We start from the raw sequence: 6,000 nt of genomic DNA on the forward strand, positions 1-6,000 counted from the left end.
CTAAGTGTCGCTGGTTCGATCTTCCAGTCAGGGCACATCAGAGAAGGAAAACTCTGACTCCAAAAAACCTCCGCTGCCTTGCGGCATACCTCTTCAGGGGAAAGGCTAAGGGAGTAAACCCCGACAGAAAATCCGGAGCCGGAGTCCCTAAGGCGGTTTGACGTTGTAGTCAACACCGGCAACTCCTGCGGCGCACCTGAAGCCAAGCTGTATTGACTCCGTCTTTCCCTTGGACCCTTCAGCTGCGAAGAGAGGGGGGGTCTGCTGCATGGGCAACAGCAGACCCTCCATATCACCCTGCCCAGGCTCTGTAGCTTCAGCTTCACTGGAGAGGACACTCCAGCGTCATCGCAAGATGTCGATTCAACACGGGAGGAGACAGATACCGTGTCACTCCCGAGTCGGACTGCACAGCCATTTTCGGCGGTGCAGATAGACTCTTAAGAAGCTACACCATCGTCTCTCGAGACGGACGGCTGCCGATGACAATCTATTCATGAATAAGCCATTCATAGTGTGCTGTACTACATGCCAGATGCTGTTCTCAGTGTTTGATGTGCCTGTGGATAAGAGAGTTAGAAATCTTTGCTTTGCAGAATGTATGTTCATGGGATGAGGCGGGGGGAAGATTGCAGAGTAAACATGATCAATTCATGGATTTTATGGTATCTTAGCAAGTGTCAAGTGCTATGGAAAATAAAAAAGACAGAGTTCTGATGAGGATGTAGAATGATGGAGAAGAGGGCTGAGGTCTGAGCCCTGGGGCGTCAATGCTGGGAAAGAACCTACAGGTGAGTCTAGAGAGGAGCAGCAGTGAGGGACAAAGGGCGGGGAGGGAGCTGTGACGAAGGAGCAAGAAAATGGGCTGGGTTGGGCGTATTAGGGAGAGGTGAGTAATTGGCTGTGTCAAATGCTGTGGGCCCTCAGGCAGAGGGAGGAGCTATTATCAGCAGAAGGGCTGTTGCCGGAAGCAGGGTTGCTGTTAGAGGCCTCTGCACAGGTACTGCAGGTAACTCTCCCATTGGTAAGATGCTCTCTCTTCCTGCTAATCCTTCCTGATTTGAAAGTCACAAGGTTGACACGAGACTGGTTCTCAAGCTGAGGAGTTTAATCTACATCCCTTGGCCCATGAGTTCCTGCTTCTGAAGGAAAAATACCAGCACAAAACTTCTCCGTCCATCACTCAGCTGAGTATGAACCCCACAAAACAGAGGGATGAGTTTCATGCTGTTTTCTTGAAATTTTACTGTTAAAATGTTTGTTGCTATTTCTTTCCCCCTTTCTGTAGCGCCTACATCCTTTATCTCTGCTACTATTTTCTGTTCCTGTAAACCTGTCATTTCTTTTCCCAATAAACCATGTCAAATTGGCATCGAAGTCTCATCAACATCTCATTTTTTTCCTTATTGGAATGTATCTCATCTAAAGATGCAATTAAACCCATAAAGTAGGACCCTGATACTTGTTTGAGATGGATTTGAAGTAATTAATGGATGATCTGTCTCTAATAGGTTTTTGCACATAGTAAAGATTTGGTGGCTTCAACTCTCCTCTTACCTAAGTCAGAAGAAAGGATTCTAGGAACATTGTATCAATGGACTCAACATTCCACAGCTAAAGCAATGTCTATCCATCTAGGAATTTGTTATTTTCATTTGGTTCTGTTAACAGATTAAAATCTGATTACAATTTAATGAGATCTTTTTATTCTATCACTTGTACTAGTTAATTGTCTCTTTGGCAGGTTATGGTTACAAAATACTTGCGTGGCTGTAGGTGAACAAATCTATTAGAGTTGTGAGTCAAACATTACCCACTTTGACTATTTCCCATCGTAAGTAAACAAGAACATACAAACAGGGACGTCATACAACATCTCTCAGTCCCCTGAGGGAGACCACACACAGAGTCCAGTGTTGGCTGAATGCAGTGCCTTTGTAAATGTACTCTTTCTTAGAATTTCTACCTACATCTATTCCATGTGGAAAGCGAGGGCTGAAGAAAGGGGCAGAAGGGAGCCTCTGTGGGCTCAGATGGCTGCCCCCGGGGCGGTGGAAAGTGGTTTACTTCCCCCTGTTCTTGCTCCCAGCCCCTCACACCAGGACCACAGAGGTCTTGCCCTCTGTCTCTCCCACTCACAGAGAGTCGATGCTCCAGGAGTGTTGCTTTTAAAGAAGTGCCACAGGGGCTGGTGCAGGGGACACACACCAAATAACAAAGGCAAAGGTGCTTCTGGAGAGGATTGCACAGGACTCAAGAGAACAGGGGCACTTCCTGCCTGGCCCAGTCTCTTTTCAGATGTCCCCAGAAGATGCCAGACAATCATACTGGCAAGGCGGGTGTTTCATTACCTGTCTCAATGCCAGCTATCACATAAACGTGCATCAGAGGAGCCAGCTAATAACATGAAATAGATAAATTCACTTTGGTGTAGATCTGGAGATCACCAACTCTGACATTGTGCCAGGCAGGATAGGATACAGAAAAATAAGTGATGAGGGACAAGAACATTCTGGACAGTAGGAAGGGACTAGTGAGAGGGCAGGTCAGTGGCAGCCGTGGGGGTGGGAGTGGGGTGGATTGCATTTCAGTGTCATTTTAGGTCATTGTAAACTTCAGCTTTGACCGTGTGACAGGGGCAACCTGGAGAAAGTTTGAGTTTAGAAAGGATATGGCTTGCCTTACGTTATAAAACAATTACTCTACCCAGCGCCTGGAGAATTTCCTTGTGGCAACTTCCTAGAGGTGACGTTACTAGATCAAAGATTATCCGTGTTCTCCCTAGTGATAACAGATACAAAATTGCCCTCTATAAATAGTGTATCCATTATCCTCACCCACAGTGCACAATGCTGGCTTCCCACTTGGCAACAACACCAGACATAATTAAAATAACATTGTGTTAATATAGCAGATGAAAGTAATTAGTATTTCTCTTATTATTAGTCAAGTTTTTTGAGCATCTTTTTCCAAATAGACACTATTTTTTGATCTTTTATATTTTAAACTGTTTATTGTAAAAGAAAAAAACAAAAACCTTCAAACATTATAATAAACTCCCATGTATCAGCTTCAAAATAATTAATTCATGGCCAATTATTTTGAAGCCAATTTCTAAGGGACTGTTTTATATATACATACTTTATTATGTATATCCAAAAGGTAAGGACTGCAATTAAAAGAACAGCCATGATACCACTGTTCTACCTAAAAAGTGAGAATAATTTTTAATGTATTTTAATAATTAGTCATGTTCAAATTTCTCCAATTACCTCATTTAAAAAAATCAAGCATCTTCTCTGACCACATTGCTATAAAACTAGAACTCAATCACAAAAGAATACTGAGAAACACACAAAAACATGGACGCTAAATACCATATTATTAAACAATGAACAGGTCAACAATGAGATCAAGGAAAAAATCAAAAGGTACCTTGAAACAAATGAAAATAAGAACACAACAATCCAAAATCTGTGGGACACAGAGAAAGCAATCCTACAGGCTTACCTAAAAAAAAAAAAAAAAAAAAAAAAAGCTCAAATAAATAATCTAAATTCACAGCTAAAGGAATTTGAAAAAGAACAACAAACAAAGCCCAAAGAGAGCAGAAGGAAAGAAATAATAAAAATCAGAGCAGAAATAAACAAAACAGAATCTAAAAAAATGGTAAAAAAGATCAATAAATCCAAGAGCTGGTTCTTTGAAAAGACAAACAAGATGGACAAACCTTTAACCAGACTCATCTAGAAAAAGAGAGAGGACCCAAAATCAGAAATCAGAAATGAAAGAGAAAAAAATCACAACTGACACCAAGAAATATAAAGGAGGGTGAGAAAATATTATGAACAAGTATATGCCAAAAAATTGGACAATCTGGATGAAATCAATTCTTAGATACATATAATTTTCCAAAACTAAATCAGAAAGAATCAGATAATCTGTATAGACAGATTATACCTAATGAAATTGAAGCAGTAATAAAAAAAACTACCAACAAATAAAAGCCCTGTACTAGATGGCTTCACGGGAGAATTTTACCAAACATTCAAAGGAGAACTAACATCTTTTCTTCTCAAACTATTTCAAAAACTTCAGAAGGGGAGAAGGCTCCAAATCTCATTTTATGAGGCCAGCATTATCCTAATTCCAAAACCAGATAAAGACACTACAATGAAGAAAATTATAGGCCAATGTTTCTGATGAACACAGATGTTAAAATCCTCAACAAAATATTAGCAAATGGAATACAGCAATACAGCAACATGTTCATACACCATGATTCTGGGAACGCAAGGTTGGTATAACATTTGCAAATTAATAAATGTGACTCACCACATAAACAAAATGAAGGATAAAAACCACATGATCATATCAATAGATGCGGAAAAAGCATTTAATAAAATCAAGCACCCATTTAAAAATACTCTCAGCAAGGTGGGAATAGAGGGAACACACATAAACATAATAAAGGCCATATATGACAAACCCACTGCCAGCATCATACTCAATGGGCAAAAACTACAAGCATTCCCTTAAGATCAGGAACAAGACAGGGATGACTGTTATCACCTCTCTTAGTCGACATAGTACTGGAAGCCCTAGCCATAGCAATAAGGCAAGAAGAGGAGATAAAAAGTATCCAAATTGGAAAGGGAGAGGTAAAACTCTTTATTTGCAGATGACATGATACTGTATATAAAGAATCCCAAAGGTTCCACCAAAGAACTACCAAAACTGGTAAATGAATTCAGCAAAGTAGCAGGACACAAAATTAATATCCAGAAATCAGTTGCATTTTTATATGTTAATATAAACCAACAGAAAGGAAAATTAAGAAAACAATCCCATTCACAATTGCTTTAAAAATACCTAAGAATACATTTAACCAAGGATGCACTCGGAAAATTATGACACTGAAGAAAGAAATTGAAGAAGATACAAATAAGTGGAAATACATACCATGTTCATGGATAGGAAGAATTAATATCATTAACCCAAAGCAATCTATAGATTCAATGCAATTCGTATCAGGATTCCAATGATGTATTTCACAGAACTAAAACAAATACTGCAGAAATTTATATAGAACCACAAAAGGTCCCACATAGTAACAGTGATCCTGAGAAAGAAGAACAAAGTTGGAGAAATCATGCTACCTAATATCAAACTATACTGTAAAGCTATAGTAATAAAAACAGCATGGTACTGGCATAAAAATAGACACATAGATGAATGGAACAGAATAGAGAGCCCAGAAATAAACCCATACCTTTATAGTCAATTAATTTGACAGAGGAAGCAAGCACATACAATGGGCTAAAAATAGTTTGTTCAATAAATGTTGTTGGGAAAATTAGACAGATATGTCCAGAAAAATTAAACTAGACCACAGTCTTACAACACCCACAAGAATAAATTAAAAATGGATTAAATACTTACATGTTAGATGAGTGGATAAAACAACTATGGGACATTTACATAATGGAATACTACTTGGCCATCAAAAAGAAGAAAATTTTAACCTTTGTGACAGTATGGATGGACCTAGAGAACATTATGCTAAGTAGAATAAGCCACTCAGGAAAAGACAAATATCACATGATCTCACTCATAATTGGAATCTAATAAGCAAATTGGATGAACAGGCAACGCAGAGACAGACTCATAGATGGAGAGCAGGATGACAGCTAACAAGGTGGGAGAGGTAGGTGGTGGAGGGATTGAGCCAAAGGGAAAATGGATTCATAGACATGAATAACAGTGTGGTGCTAAGGGGGTAATGCTAATAGAAAAACTACAATAAAAAATTTTTAAATGGAAAAAAAAAGTTATCTAGCTTGAATTGAGATTCTAATCAGGTCACATCACTGTAATTGCTTGAAGTGTCTCTTACAATCTTTTGCGATCTGCAGGTCCCACTCCACCTCTCTCCTCTCTCCTTGAAATTTATTTTTCCTGTAGAGTTTCCTATGGCTGGATTTTGGAGTTTGATGATTG

Source organism: Furipterus horrens, unplaced genomic scaffold (assembly GCF_987537825.1).
Source record: "Furipterus horrens unplaced genomic scaffold, mFurHor1.1.pri manual_scaffold_1, whole genome shotgun sequence".
NCBI classification, from domain to species: Eukaryota; Metazoa; Chordata; class Mammalia; order Chiroptera; family Furipteridae; genus Furipterus; species Furipterus horrens.